The following is a 17,571-nucleotide window of genomic DNA, read 5'->3' on the forward strand; positions in this document are numbered from 1 at the left end:
CTTTTTGTTCTTTGTCTCTCAATTTTGGTATTCCCTCTCCCTTCCCCCAGTTCTATTACCCATCAGACAATATCCAGGCCTAGAGAATTTTTAAAGGGGCCCTTAAAATGCATAAATTATAATGTAAAATATTATTAAAATAAAATATGTACAGAATAGAATAAATATTCTCGAATACATTCATATTTCATTTATTAAATATTAACTGAAGGCCTGCTCTGAACCAGAAATTTGAAACTGTGAGAGCCTTTGGCAATCGTGAAGTGACAAAGAAAGCTCAGACTTCCCTTCTTTTAGTTAACAGTTCCCTAGAAGAAACAGACATAAAGCAAGGCTGGATCTGGATAACAGTCAACAGCCAAAGATTATCAGAAACAGGCAGATGAGAAAGTCATGTTTTATACTTGTTGTGGAAAGAGCTCACAGCTGAGGGCTCTGTACTGTACCTCAGAGAGATAGTGTGCGAAAAAGATCTTGGATTTGTGCTCTAAGGCATGATGGGAAGGGATTAAGAGATGAAAGTATATTCTAGAGTGAATGCTATTACAAACCAGGTCATTCTATGATTGCCCAAAAATTTTACTTTTACAAAAAGTATATGAGGAAAAGATTAAAAGTATACTGTTGTACTGATTAAAATAAAGCAATAGTCACATGTTTTATTAGAGAGGGGTGTGATTTTTACCTAAATAGTCTTGTTCATATGAATGTCCTGTGAATTTTTTATATCCAAAAGAACAACACAGCTTTGTGGTAAGAGTGAACTCAATTAGTAATTCACAGAGGCCTAAATCAGAATATATCAATTATCAAACATCAATGTCTCATTCTTTTTCTCTTGTAAATTACTCAGAAAGTAAACCAGGCAAGGTAAATAATATGGATAGTTAATCTACATAATTTGGCTAAAGGTGATTTTTTTGTATAAAATTAGGCAAAGACTTTAGGGATACTTAGAGAGCTTAGCCAAGAATATGCTACACCAAGACAAATGCAAAGAACCATGGTGGGGGTGGGGGGGAAGCCTATGCATGTTTGACAGCCTGAAGGGATAGTGTATCTGAATATGTGAGTGGAAGGGAAAATGTTACATCATCAAAACCCAAATGAAAGGGCCATGTGGTCTATATGAAGAAGTTTGAGTGCAGTTCTAAAAGTACTGAAAAGGCTCTACATGTAGGCCACTTTCTCCTAGGCACAATCCTTGGGTGCCTCAAAATTCACATGCTGAAATGATAACTTTCAGTGACTCAGAAAAAGACTATATTTAGACACAGGATCTTTAAAATGAGTTAATTTATAATGATTTTTATAAAAAAGAAAATCTGGACATAGACAGCTAGAAGGGAAGATTACATGAAGATCATCCTCAATCCAAGGGGGAGACCTCAGAAGAAACCAAACTTATGGATAGCAGCATGAATCAAGTGGTAGAGCACAAGCTTAACAAGCTCAAGTGGAAGGCTGGAGGAGTAGGAGACAGTGGAGAAGGAGGGGGAAAAGGTGGAGGAGGAAACAACTAAGGTTGTTGGCTCTGTTATCTCAGACTTGCAACTTACTATGCTTTGAGAAATTAAATTTAAGTTACATAGTCTGTGACATTTTGTGTTATGACATTCCTAGTCAGATAAAAACTGAGTTACCATCTCAACAGTCATCAGTGCTCACATCTATGTAAGCAATGTTCATTGCTCATTGAATCGATGCTTGATTTTGTTTAAAACATAAAAGGTATTAAAGAGACTATCACCAAATAAAATCATGTATATAGGCTTCAAATCTATAATGACAAACAGAATAATTGTTTTCTTTCTTTCCTTATATTTAAAAGACAATATTTGTTGTATATTTAAGCAATTATGTTAATATTAGGAAGTCCAGTACTCACTTCTCATTTCAGCCGTGCATATTGAAATGATATAGAGAAGGTTAGTATAACCCCTGTGCAAGAATGACATTCAATTTTTTGTGAAATGTTCCATATTTTTTATAAAAATAAGCATCAATTTAGGATAATATTGCATAAAATGACTACCAATCAAATAGGACAAGAAAGCAGGCAGGATTATCTAGCCAGGAAAGACAAACAATAGCATTTCATATTAGCAAAAGGAACTTTGCATCATGAACACAGAACAATTCATAACATTTATGCACCAAATATCTGTGCAACCAAACAACACTACTGCATCTACTGGGCATAAAAGCACACATAGACATAAAAACAAACTAAAAAATGATAGTAGGACACTACAATACCCCACTCTCTTCACTCTGAGAAAGTGAAACTTGTGCTAAGATCTTAAGAAAATCATTCAGCTGTTTGAAGAAAGAATAACCTCCAAGTGCATATATTGTGATGTCAGAGTATTCAATTAATTTAGATTAATTAACTGATTTTATTAATTTGGACAATCACAAAATGAGTGGAGAGCAATGTAAAACACCTTGTTTAAAAATTTGTAAGACTTTCAGTATAGTAGCAGAACAATAAACCCAGTCCTATCTTTTTTGCATATATAGCCATCTTTAAAGCACACTCTGCACTGGAGGTCTTCATGGATTGTGAAGTTGTATCATTTGTTCAGAAATTAAATACTCCATGGTGATTTTCATCTAATAAGAATTAGCCTAGACTAGAACTTCCTCAGAATATATGATGATATACAGAGAAACACGGTGTCAGTAGAAGTGTGTCCTCACTTAGAAAATCATGATTTTCCTCTAGAAAGTATTTCTTCCTAAAGATGAGGGATGTCCATGATCCTTGACATTTTTTTCCAGTCCTGGGGCTTGAACTCAGGGCCTGAGCACTGTCCCTGGCTTGTTTTTGCTCAAGGCTAGCACTGTACCACTTAAGCCACAATGCCACTTCTGGCTTCTTCTTCACCCAGAGCTTCATGTATATAAGGCAAGCACTCTACCACAAGGACATATTCCCAGCCCTATCCTCAACATTTTTAAAGCAACATGTTCTTACTTGCTCCAAAACTTCTTAAGTCTTGATTATACCCTAGTTTCTATCATAATTGCATCTGGAGAAGGAACTCCAGGAAGCTATGGACTGAGTCTAATTTATCCAGTACTTAATGATAGTAAGTTTGCAACTATCCGTTGATTTATACACTCAGTCCTCAATGAGAAAATAATTTTACCATGTGGTAAATGTTGTTGTGAAAAATTTTAGAGGAAATATATTCAAGTCTGGAAATATTTATGTTATAAAATTTCATTTTAGAAATAGCTTAAAAGAACAATAAACCACAGCCCTTGCCACTTTTATTGGAGGGGGCTCAGATTTTTCATACAAGTATGGGAATAAATGTATTTGGCACAGGACAGATAGCATCAAGTACTAAACTGATTCTGAGTACCAATAGTTCTTGGAAGTTCCTAGGCTTCATCTTCAAAGTTATTTTCTTATAAGACTAGAGCAGTCAGTAATTAAGACAAGATTATGAAAATATTCCATAAGTACACTGAAAGCTATTAAACTATGATGACAGATCACTGACCCAATTTAACATTTTTCATGTAATTTGGTTAACCAGAGAATTGCAAGTCACTTAGAACATCTGCTGAAAGTTACATAGTTGGCCCAAAGAATGTCCAAATTATTCTTCTCATGAATTATACAGATAATTTAGCTTATTCAAAAAAATTTGAGTTAAACTATGTCAGACTTCAATGATATTATTATCACAGACTGTCACTTGCCTTCAACAAATCATCCCTGCATTGCCATCAATACAAATGACAGAGTATTAAATCTGATCAAATACATGGAACTGACAGCACATGTATAGTAAAGAAAGGGTACATGTCCAGGCCATAATTTGGAAATAAACCTCCAAAACATTTTGAAAGGGGCTGGGGATATAGCCTAGTGGCAAGAGTGCCTGCCTCGGATACACGAGGCCCTAGGTTCGATTCCCCAGCACCACATATACAGAAAACGGCCAGAAGCGGCGCTGTGGCTCAAGTGGCAGAGTGCTAGCCTTGAGCGGGAAGAAGCCAGGGACAGTGCTCAGGCCCTGAGTCCAAGCCCCAGGACTGGCCAAAAAAAAAAAAAAAAAAACAAAAAACAAAAACAAAAAAAAAACATTTTGAAAAATATTACTAAGATTCATATTAATAAATATTCAGATTTCCAGTTCCCTTCTGGGAGATTCAGATTCAATAGGGATCATGGCAAAGACAATGTTTTTGTTTTGAAACTAATTTGAAATACTGTCTATGACTTGAAAATTAGGGAGAAAAATTGTGTCTGACATATCAAAACCAATGAAGCTGATCACATGTGGAAAGTAGGGCAGGTGTCAGCACATAGATTAATCTGCTTCTGATTTGTCAAAAGAAGTAAAGAAATATCCATCATAAAAATCAACTTCTGAAAAACATATGGTTCTTTTACTAGATGTTTTTCAATTTCAATTTAAATTACTACTTAAGATGAGTTTTTTGCAATGTTGCAATGTTCCTTACTCATTGTAAGTTATCCTTACCTCCAGTCAATGATTGTGTTAACACTTCTATGATGGTGTGTGTATATGCATGAAACTCCGCATCAAAATTAAGTTTCCCTTCCTAAGCAGACAGTTTATCATGGCATGAAATTGTAGGATACCTAGGTGTATACCTTCTGAGCTATATGAGAAAATAAGATGGCTCAAAATATGCAGTTGGCATGGATATGTAAGCATACATGGTATTCATCTTCCTTAAACAGATTTTAACAGAAATGTTAATTTATGAAATGTTCCTACTTACCCGTGTTACCAAGTGAAGAAATACCTGGTTCATTACGTGCATTATCTGAACATAAGAAAACTCCTGGAATATCATTATAGTTGTATCATGACACACTTGCCTGAAAATCTCAATGTCCTGGGCATCCTCTTTGGACAAGACCCAGATGAGCCATACAGTAAGAGTAATTAATTCTCAGTTTGTAGGCATGCATTATCAAGGGAAATAGAGCCAGAATTAACCCCCAAACTAAAAGCCTCCTTCCAGTAATATCCTCCCAAGTGCCGGTTCAGGCACTAATCACAAAAACTTCATTAGGCAGATTCAACCTCAGTCTAATATTTTATAGAAAAGGCTGACAGAAATTAAGTGGTTTGTCATCCAACAATTGCTAGTGACTCCGATATATATGATTCAGAGGTCTCGAGTTTCCAGTATATTACTCAACAGCTATGTACTTTCTTCTTTGTATGTGTCAGTCACTTGCTGGTGATGATGTGTCTCAACCTCTGAACTACAATCAATGTATTTTAACCTCAAAGACTGGCAATCTGATCTCATGGCCCTCCCAGAATCTCAACTTTCAGAAATATGTTATAGGCATCTTTTCAAACTTATTTTCCTTTTACTATACTAGAGCCTTCTTTTAGTGAGTCTACTTTTTAGAAATATTAATACCACAAAATTTAGAAAGTCATTGCCATTTTTCCGAGATGCAGAACACCAGGTTTTATTTAGCAAGTAGGAACAATTAGATTTGAAAGAGAAGAGATTCAATCCAATAAGGCTGCCAGAAGACATAGCTCGTTCGCTGATTTAGAATCAGTGAAATGTGTGACAGGAAAGACTATGTGTTGGCAATAGGGCTTGATACATGTTCAAGAGCAAAATTGAAATCCTCCTCCCCTGGTTTGCAGCTATAGATCACTAAAAACATCTTTCTCCATTGCAAAGGCTACAGGCCCTGGCTTTTACTTCATCCTTTCCTAGGATGGAGACACAGATTTCAAAATTAGATGTGTCAAAGCTTTCACAAAGCATTGCAGAAGCATATGCCTTAAACAGTCTCTTCTTGAAAATATATTAATTATATTTCTAGATTTTTATCTTGTAAATTTAGAGCTCATGAAAGGAACCAGATGGACAATTTTTGGAAATAAACATTGCCTTTGGTTACAAGAAAAGGGGGAAAAGTTTCTCTATCTGAAAATCTTGTTCCTAAAACTTCTAGCAGAATTGAAATGGTTGGGGCTCATGAATGCCAAGTTTGCACTGTGTGTATATACATGGAAAGAGGGAAACTATTAGTGCCAACTGTTATCCTAAGTTTCCAAGTAAGATATTGATTGCCTTTTTTTGACCTTTAAAAAAAAGTTTTAATGCACTAAATGATATATATCATGTAAATTGAAAACTTTATAAAAATTATCATAATGAAAAGTAACTAAAATAACAGACATTTCAAATGTAATTTTCCACTTGAGATTTCTATCTTATTGCATAGAATTTTTAATGAATTCCCATTACTAAAATACAATTGACCACTGCAAGTATGGATTCATTGTCTGGTTTTTCCTTCTGAAACTTTTACCACACACCCATTCTATGTCTGCATTAGTGCAAATGTTGGTGAAATGGTAACAAAAATGACACTAGTTACAGTCTGAGGGCATTGATCTTCTAGACTAAAATGCAGACAATTTGATACTTAGAGAAAATACATAATAACGAGATGTCACATTAAAGAGCTAAGTAATTCCAATCTGAGGGATAGAGAACATCAAAGCGTAGCTACAAATTAGCAGGTGACTCAGCTCATCTGGTACAGATAATGGCTGATAGTGAGATTTGGATATGGTTTTAACAGCCAAGTGTATTTCATATTAAACTCAGAAACCCAAAGCTCAACTTTGTTCATGTTTTGATGGTACCAAGAAGTTACTGCTTGGGCATTCAAAATAAGCTCACAAAGAAATACATTATAAATAACTTACAGTAAGGAAACCCACCAAGGGCTAACAGGACAGCCTCCCCACCATGCAGGATGTCTCCTAACAATGTATTAATATTTAACAGAATGTTCACATCCTGCAGTTCACCTTGGAATGTGGTGGTTTCTACTTCAGTTTCCTTTTGTAAAAAAATCATATCGGCTTTAGCACACAGAAAAACCAAGAACAATTGTACAATGAAACCAAAAACCAGGCCTATTAATGTCATGGTTTATTGACTTTACAATAAAATGAATCTGCAAGCACTATATATCTGATTCAGTTATGGTGTTTGATGGCAGTCTGTTGATTTTCCTGGCTAATTGTCAAGATTAGTTGAATTTAATGCTTTGTTATCATGTATTAACAAAATGCTTACTTAGTTATTTTGCAATATTATGTTATATGTTTTCTCCAGGGACTGGGAAATGATCATTTTCACCTGGGTATTTATATCTTGGCTTCCAGTAAGACTCAAAACTTTAGTCATCAAATGATATCTATTACATCAGATCTTAATAAAATAAATTATACACTTTATATAATCTAGTACTTACTATGAATTTTACTCTTAACAATCACTTTTACTAAACTGGCCCAAGTTTCATCAATAATAACTTGCAGTTATAGCATTAAGATATTTCTCACATATTAAAGAATTACGATATCTCCAATGTGATATGGTTTCAATTCTGAAAAAAATTCTGTGAAGTATTTGTTTAGTAGAATTGATTTTTATGGTACTAAGCATGGAATATTATGCTTTCTTTGGGCTAATTTTATTACTATCATCCAACAACTCTATATATCCTAAAATGTGACTGGTTTTCTCTAAAGGTATCTTACCTACCTACTGAACTTCCTGGAGGCTTCATGAGAACAGACATGTAACTGTTGTGTATTTTACTACGGATATAAGTGCTGTCCTCAACAGTGAAAAGAAATAGCTCATAATAAGTGCTCATTACACATTTATTAGTTGAATGAATGATAGATGAATGAAAATGTGAAGTAGAGAGGGGGAAATAAGGGATAAAGAAGGAGCAGATTGCACTAAGCAAAAGAAAAGAGACATATATGCATATATCACCTGATCTGGAAAGATGTGTTTTATAATTAATAACCGTAGAGGATATACGCATTTTAGACTAGACCAGCATTGTAGATTAAGGATAAGACTTTTGTTTGTTTGTATGTGTGTTTTTGAAAAAATAATGAACAAAGCAAGGGGATAGGGTGAGGGACCTGGGGAGAGGGAAGGAGGGAGAAAAATGAGGAAGAGAATAACAGATATGACAAGAAATGTTTCTGTATTCACTACCTTAAGCATGTAACTATAATGCCAAGGTGCATCATCTTGACAATTAAAAAAAGAAAATGTGAAGTATATGTGATTATAGAGTCCAGTCATTATTCTAACCCTCCATTATGACTTGCATGATTATGAATAGCTACTGTTTTATTATGCTGGTAGAACTCATATTTTGCTTTAACTTGTTAGTAGCACATCTACCATTTAGATTTAACCTTCATGGGACCATTTGAGAATATAAGACCATTGAAGAAGCCGAGTGTTTGGAGAGAAACACTGATTTGGTTAAGGATACAGAGAAGAGAGAAGACATCTTGTGGTTAAACTGGGCTTAACCTATCACAAGTGTGAGCCTTGGGCATATTACCTAAGCGTTCATGCTTCTGTGTGCAGTGGAAAAGTTTCTCTGAAGAACCTATCAACTAGAATCTATTTAATACATATCACTATTCATTGTCTCTAACCAGTAATTCTTTCTACTCAGTGTTAGAGTTGCTGTCAATTTTTTAAAAATAATTTACTTTCAAGTATGTGTATGTGTTCTAGTCCATATTTTATGGCAGAAAAACATGAGTCCTCTAACTGCTACATTTTAATTCTGTGATTCTAATCTTTTGCTTTATATTTATAGGTGGAGCATATTGACTTTAATTTGTAGGAATTTTTATATTGTAATTAAACTTAGAATATATTGTCCTGGAAGCAGTGGTAACTAGGACTTACTTCCAATCAATGACAAAATAAACTTAAGAGGTGTCACACACAAACAGGAGAAAGCATTGTATCTTTTTACAATAAAATGGCAAGCTCCACCTATACTACATTTCTATGCCATCAAGTAGAAAATAATTATTCTAATATTTAATGGAATTTGTGGCACCTGATAGCTAAGAGTTGTAAAATTATCTGTTAGAAATGAGAATACCACATCAAAAATGCAGGTGTTTTTATAACTAGCTGAAATCTATTATGTTGCCCTACAGTGACACATGCTGGCATCAAACTCAATTAGGGCAAGACTGTCATTATCCAGTCTCTATTAGTAAGTTTATTTAGTTACTGTTGAAAAAGTATGATGAGTCACAAGGATAAAAAAAGAAAACAAATTTGGATTCTAACTTTAGTGTGAATTCAAAGCTAAGTGTCTTATGTAAGTCGGTAAGGTGAAAGTTAGAATTAAAGAATCACTGAAAAGAATGAGTTTTCATTATAGTGGAGGAGTTTTCTGAGCATATCATCCAAAGGAAAAAAATCAGTAAATTGGATTAGATCGGATTACATAAATATTAAAACTTTTAAGCAGGATGAGGCATAACGCACGTTCAGTGACTGCACTCCACAGATAGAAGTAGGAAGATTCTAAGTTTGAAACAGCTTGAGCTACATAATGATACCAAATGTCTCCAAAAAGCCAAAAAGGAAGAATTTAGTTCAAATAATATTTAAATAACATTTTCAAACTATATAAAGGATAAATTATTAAAAATGTTAATAAGCAAATAAATATGACCAAACAATTAATTGAAACTCAACTTAAAAACATAGCAACTGAACATGTATAATTATTTTTGAAATATGTAATCTATAACTCAATATGCATACTCTATAGAAACATTAGAAATACAATAGTATGAATGTGAAAACAGATTTTTTTCATATTAGAGACAATTTGAACAAATTTAATAAGAATATTTTTGGAGTGAAGTATTACAGTGGTTTTTAAAAACTCCTGTTGTTGGCACTGTAGTTTAGACTAAAGATTCTATGCTTGCAGAAAAAGTACTCTAATACTAAAGCCATATACTTAGCTCTTTTTTGTTTTAGCCATCCTTTGAATAGGGTAACATATTTATTCCAAGCCTAACATGAACTATGATCCTTCTATTTACATATGTTTCCCTTGTAACTGGAATGATACATACATGCCATCTTTAACTGTTTGAAATGAGATCTTGCAATATTTTAACCCTGCTTGCACCAAATACCATTGACCCCCACCTAACCTCTTGCTCCTGAGTAGCTAGGATTACAGGCATGAGCTACCATGCCCAGCTACTTTTATATTTCTTTTCTCTCAATATTAATCTATCAACTTTCTATATTCTAAGCATTTACCATAAGAGTGAGATCATATCGTTCTTTCTCACAGATAACTCTAAGGGACAAAATTCATTACAATTTAACTTTCAAAATAGGTTACAGTTAAGCAATAGCAAGAAATAATAAGACATAACTAGCTGCCATAACTTTTGCGTTGTACTTTCAAATCCTCCAAAGATTTAACTCATGCAGAGTCTACACTGAATCAATACATTCACTACAGAAATACACTTCCAATACTATACTCAAATACCCTCATTAACAGCACATTTGTTTTTGTTTTAGGAATTCTGAATATTCGATATTTGTAGAAGTATATCTCCAGTCATATTAAAATGCCACTTAATCATGTATTCCTATACTAGGTAGCAGTGGAATCCCTTAAAGGTTAATTACAGAGTTTTATACATCACTTGGAATGTTTGTGTAAGTCCAATCAAACCCTCAGTCTCTTAGTGTGAATAAAGAACTTTCACCTAGTACATGAGGAATACCCCTCGCTGGCAGCTGATGTTGCCAATGGCACTTCACTAAGAAAATCTGAGCTACAAACTTGGCATAAAGTAGAAATGCATAATGAATGAGTTTTGTTCAATGATGACTACCAAGGATCTCATGAATTGAATTTAGTGTCAGATCTAAAAAGGTTTGAAAAGTGGCAATATTTGTGTGTTAAGCTGAAAAGATTAGGTTGTTTCGCAATATGGATCAAAGATCACAGTCTGTCATTTAGTAGATAAATAGTAATAGTAATAATTTGGACACCTTAAGTGCATATCCATCAGTACTACATTTAATAAATCTCTGACATATTCATGTCAATTTTGTTTTAGTAAAACTTGGAAGTGTTTTATTCTTGCTTTATGATGGTATTATTTCATAATAAATGCAGTAAAAATTCTTAATTGATAAAATTAGTGGCAACAAGTTCTTAAAAGGTAATTTGACTTGGCTGCCAGGGCTTCATGCCTGTAATCCAAGATACTTAGGTGGCTGATATCTGAGGATCATGGTTTGGAGCCAGCCCACGGAAGGGAAGTCCATGAGATTCTTACCTTCAATTAACCATCAAAAGGCCAAAAGTGGTGGTGTGGCTCAAGTGGCAGGGCACTAGCCCTGAGCAAAAATGCTCAGGTACACTGTCTGCGCCTTAACTTTAAGCCTCAGACTGGAAGGGAAAGAATGAAGATGAAGCCAAAGACAATGAAGAAGAAGGGTAGTAAAGCAAACCAAATGTAATGCACATTCCATTTGATTCATCTCTAGACATAACTTGAATATCTGAGAATGGATTGCTTTTATAAATACCTCAAGGTTCTCAGCAACTCAGTTGTATGCCTTCGTGGTTGTATCTACAACTGTGTATAAATGTTAGAATTGATTAGTGAAGAATCATTTCACTGTCTATGCTTTGGAGGTCAGAGTATTCTAGTACCACAATTCCAGCTAGTCTGGACGTATCATTTAACTAACTTGTGACATGCAGATAGTTGTTTTTTTCTTTTTATTTACTGTTTATCACCCAGTTTCCTCAGCTGTAAAGCTGGATGGTAATTAAATAAGACTTGTTATAATGCTTTAGTGTAGTTCCTGTTAATATACTAAGTAGTCAATTAATGATCCCTACTTATTTTCATAAAATACATTGAGAAGGCACTGTGACATTTGATAAGAATTTATCTTTGTAAATCATGCTGGTACACACTGGAGAACTTGGAAATAGCCACTAAGTCTTGGTGTTCTTACAGTTTCTTCTCTAATATTGGTTATCCATATGTCTGGTACAGTATCATCTTAGTGACTATGACAGTATCCTTATAAACAAAACATGTGCCTGTACGTAGTTATAATATTTAAAGTAAAAGTACAGGAAACAGATTCCAAAAATGTTAAATATAATGCCTTTATAGGTTTATTTGTCAATAGACAGGATATTTTCTTTTTAAATTTATTTTTTGTCAATACTGCAGATTGAACTCCAAACGTTGTGATTGCTAGACAAATATTATTCCACTTGAGCCACATACCCTCAGCCCATTTGCTTTTAGTTTGTTTTTCAGATGAGGTCTTGGGTGTTTTTGTCCAAGTTTGCCTTAAACCATAATCTTCCTACCTTTGCCTCCCCAAGAGTTGGGATTATTGGTATGTCCCACCATACCAGGTGTTTCATGGGTGTGGAGTGTGTGTGTGTGTGTGTGTGTGTGTGTGTGTGTGTGTATACGCTCAGGGACTACTGAAAGTAGAATTAATGAAATTTGCTCATTTACTTATAATGAATAATTAACATAATACACTAAACAACAATTTAGTATAATTATTTTAACATATTTTTATTTTAAAATTATTTAGGTTCACAACATGTTACAAATACTAATGAAGTCTGGGTTATCTCTTTGTTTTTCTGAGTGTTGACATCTTACATAAGTACGTTATGAAAACAGAAACATGATTGACTCCTTACCAATAAGTAGACAAAAAATGGTATTCCTTTTCCCATATTTGGATTCAGTCTTGGTTTACATAGTTCTATGATATGATTTCATAGGTATCTACATGAACTCACAATTTTCTTTATCCATTGATTTGTTAATGGGTGCCTACACTCAGTCCATTATTTGGCTACTGTGAATAAATGCCCCTATAAATATGAGAATAAAGCTGTCTCTACTGCAAGCTAATTTTAAGTCTTTGAAATTTTGTTCCAAGAGTGATATGATTAGATCATATAGGGGTTCTAGTTTAATTTTACAAAGGATGTTCCATCTTTATTTCCATGCTGGTTGAAGTAATTTACATTCTTACTAGCTCTGAATAAGAGTTCATTTTTCTGCATCATTGCCAGTGTTGGTTGGTTTTGTTTTGTGATATTGATTTAGATTGGGTAAGATGGAATATCATGTAGACAAGATAAATTGGAGATACAGAAGGTCCAAGTAGGTAGTTTTTAGATTTTTATCGTAAGCAACAAAAGCATTCATTTGTATAAAAAGACAGCTCCTTCATTAAGTGATGCTAGAGAATATGGATAGTCAAATGTAAAAAATGGAAACTAGATTCTTATATCATCCTGCACAAAATCAACTCAAGTGTTGAACTTAATAGTACATGCCTTTAATCTCAGATGCACAACAAGCACTGATAAGAGGACTATGGTTGAAGACTGCCTCAGCAAAAACATGTGAGACTTTATGTGACAAATACTGACAGCAGAGCACTGGGATATGGTTCAAGTGATAAAGACTTGCCTAGCAAGGTCAAAGCACTGAGTTCAAAGCCAGTTTTGAAAACAAACAGCAATATAAACACAATGAAATGAGTCAAAGACCTAATGTAACAAGCTGAAACTTTCATGTTACTTAGATGCAAACATAGATGAAACATTTCAAGGTAGAAACATGGGAAATGACTTTCAGAACAGAACTCTAATAGCTCAGGAAATAAGAGCAAAAACTGACAAAATTGATTTGTGCAAAATATGTAACGTGCTGAATATGCTTCAGAATGTAAGCATTAAAATATATGGACGTTTACTTAAAACAGAATGTGTGTATCATAGAAAATTGGGAGGAAACTTTCTAGTTGATAATATCTACTCCTTGTACACTTATTTATTTGCTCATTTAGTTTATTTTTATTTTTATTTTTTGAGCCAGCACTTAGGCTTGAACTCAGGATGGGGGCTAGGTCCCTTAACATTTTTGCTCTAACATTTTAGCCATAGCCTCACTTCCAATTCTTTGCTGGTAATTGGAGATGAGAGTCTCATGAACTTTCCTGTCCAGTTGGCTTTGAATCGCAACCCTGGGATCCTCAGATCTCAGCCTTCTGAGTTACTAGGATTACAAATATAACCTATCAGCATCTAGAATCCTGATACATTTTGTTTTACATTTTTATTTATTGATCAAACTTTTCTTTTTTCATGAAGATCTGAATGATACTGAAGAAAATACAAAGAATGAGACAAAAGAAAAATGGCAAAGTAAAAACTAAATAAAAGATTACAAGGATAGGTTAATGAGCTTAAAGAGCTGAATATTTAATGTAGTTGCATATCCTTAAAATTTGGATCTGACATTTCAGACAGTTAAATCAAAATGGGAAATACAATTCCTTGTCCATTTACAACTGAATTCCAAAGAATGGATATTTTATAAAGAACATTAAAGTTATTTCTCATGGGTCTATCTAGAAATTTTAACGTCAGTGTGCTGTCATCTGATATCTAATTCCTTGCTGCATCATTACCTGGAGAAGGATGGAAGGGTAACCAACATCAAATATTCTGTGGGATACATGCCAAGAGATTTAAGGAGAGTGATCCCACTTCAATAAGCCCTTTCAATAACTGCATCAGTCCAGTCACAAGGACAGAACCTTCATGACCTCAGCACCTCTTCTCACCTCCCAAACCTGTTGTTGTGTCAGGGATTCAGTTTTAACTCATGCATTGTAGACAACATAGTCACACCCCAGTGCATAGGTCTGTACCATTTCTAGAAAAATGAAGTAATTTAAAAGTTCTCAGTTAGAGACCAGACTTATTCTTGACACTCATATTAGATCCAGCAAGTATACACTTAATTTTGAGTTTCCTTAAACATCCTCCCAAGTACTTGAAAATATCATATTAAAATAATTTTTTATGAAGATTTCAGGGGAGATAGCTAGCACTTGCTGGCATGGATTTAGAGTGAGCTATGGAGTCAGTGGGACCTCAAATAATAATGTCTTCCTTGAGGTGGAGAATGATAGAGGAGCCAACACCCACTGTCCCTGGCTTGAACTAATTTCATGTAATTTTAACTCTCCTGGTGGTCCATCAGAATCCAGGTTTTGAATTAGAAATAGTTAATTAAAGACTCAGTGCTTGCCTGAATCTGTTTTTTGTAAAGAATCCAGATTGTTACAATTTTGTACTGCTGTTTAGTTTCAAAATACATGCATCTCTCAAAAGGTGCCAATACTGACTTTCTAGTTTTGAATCATAAGAATTTTAATGAATGTTCTAACCTGACTAAAAGAAATTTCACTACAGGATGAAGAAGGAATAACTATAACTATAGGTAGTAGTTTATTCCAGATTGGATACATAAAATACCACAATTTTGTTGGTTGAAGTTTCCAGTTATTTCATTTAATAGTTAACTGGCAAAAATATAACTTGAAAGACAGTTCAGAAGAAGCATAAAATTTAGAAGTGAGTAACTTCATTTTTTTTCTTTTACTTCATGGCATTTGAATTGTATTTGGTGGACTTAAAATTTGTAAATTTGTTGCTAGATTACTTTTCCTCTTTGAATTCTTTTTCTGCTGTTAATGATTTTGCCATTCTAGATTTATATTCTGATCAAATTATTAACTCATGTCTTGAAAGAAAAAATATGCTTGATTATTACTAACTGAAAAACAGAAAAGTCATTAACAAATAATTCTTGGTGACAACACAAGATGTTCTTGTTTGAGTTAAATACTAAGTCATGAAGCAAAGTATCAAAGGGTAAATCACCTAGATTATATAGGAATATTAATAACCAGATTTCTTAAATCCATTACTAGCAGAAGGGTAAGTTCTCTAAATTTCACTAGGAAGAGGTCCTGTTGCTGAACTCCAATGAAATATTTGTTATATGCGTAAAAGAAAAAAGTAATGCAAGCTCAGTGAACACCCTAAGATGAACTATGACTGACTGTGAAAAAAAAATGTGTGCACTCCTGTATTCTGTCAACAACTCTTAGGAGAATAATCCTATTAGTGTTAAACCAGAATATAATGTCTATACAGAAATGTGCGGGTTTTGGAGAGATGCACATTTGAAGAGAATAAAATGGCTTTGAATAAAATCTTTTTGCTTCTATCTCCTAAATAAAGATGCCATTCCAATGACAAAGAGTTGAAGTGATAAGGATTTAAGTTTCAATCAATGAGTCTTATCCACTTATAGAATCCAGAAGGGATTTCAGAAAAAGACGTCAATAAACATTCCTTGATATCATATAAACCCCTTTCTAGTTGCAAATTAATGCCATAGAATTGAAGAAAGAGAAGGATTTGTGGTGGGGGCAGGAAGTAAGAACAATATAGAGACCCAAGGAATGTGCAAGACAATTTAGTGCTTCCTCCTAGCCTGCATTTCATCTTAATCTTTGCTGTCTGGGGACTATTCATCAGCATTAGAATGCATTGAAATCGCCTTTGAAATTTTAATCAATTTAACATTGGTATATCTATAGATTAGATGAAATAATTTTTGCTGTCTCTTCCAAGCTCTTTTGTCACACGAATGGCTAACAGCTCTCATATTTCTCAATATGAATTTCTAGATATCCTTTTATTTCAATCTTATTTTTAAAGGACAAGGTGGAAGATGACAAAGGTAATGAAGATTAACTGAAAGACTAATTATTTAGTCACTGGTAGGGGGATGAGGCATACTGCTAAATCTTTCTGTCACAGATATTCATAACTAGTTCGGTTTTAATGCCAGATTTATGAGAGCAAGTGGTCCATCTCTATCATATGCCGGATGCTTTATTTAAGGTATGTTCAGACAAACTTTAATTTTTCATGTGAAGTTCTTCACTGTATGAAACTCTTAAAACATTGTTCTTTCCACTTCCCTGTGTTATACCCTGATGATGTTTAAACATGGATATTTAAACTGTCTTAAGTCATTATTAAATATTACAAATGTATGTATTTTCTCATCATTCAGAAGATACATTTTTCAATCAAACCCCCCAATCTCATTTAATTGGAAACAAGTCCATGCAATATAAACCTGGCATGAACAGATTGCTGATTTGTAGATTTAATTGATCACAGGACTTTATTTTATATTTATGAACTTTTTTTACATCTGAGACTAGGATATCTGATCTTTTGCTGACTAGCTATGGCACTGGAACAACGGAAGCAAATGTCTCTAACCCTCCTAGAAGCACTCTGATACTACATTTGATTTTCTCACTTTAACAAATCCATTTATGTGTACAATGCTTCTTGATATTTATCACCTCTCTACCATTCTTTCTCTTCTTTCCTCTCCCCTCTTTAACCAGTCTCATTAGATGTCCTTGTTCTATTTGCACATATTGATATTGTATTTTAATTCTAGCATATACTTTCTATTTAACTTAGAATACGGTAATTGTAGAGTTGATTAGAGAAACTTAATGAAACAACTAATTTTTAAAAGTCTATTGTAACTGTGTGTTTTGCTAAGTTTGTTGTATAGCTATTGTAAATTTAAATGATGGATACAAACTGGGTACTGGTGGCTCATGCCTGTAATCCTACCTACTCAGGAGGCTGTGATCTGAGGATCATAGGCAAGATCCAGCCTGGGCAGGAAAGTCTGTGAGACTCTTATCTGGAACTGACCACCAGACAATCGGAAGTGTCATCATGGCTCAGTG

The 17,571-nt window shown here is 34.0% G+C and overlaps 1 non-coding gene across 1 annotated transcript; it reads left to right on the plus strand.

The window, feature by feature from the left end:
• Positions 1-1,880: 1,880 nt before the first annotated feature.
• Positions 1,881-1,988, plus strand: LOC125340232. Its single transcript, XR_007208715.1, has one exon. It is a non-coding gene; the product is annotated as a U6 spliceosomal RNA (small nuclear RNA).
• The last annotated feature ends 15,583 nt before the right edge of the window (positions 1,989-17,571 follow it).

This window comes from Perognathus longimembris, chromosome 22, assembly GCF_023159225.1.
Source record: "Perognathus longimembris pacificus isolate PPM17 chromosome 22, ASM2315922v1, whole genome shotgun sequence".
NCBI classification, from domain to species: domain Eukaryota; kingdom Metazoa; phylum Chordata; class Mammalia; order Rodentia; family Heteromyidae; genus Perognathus; species Perognathus longimembris.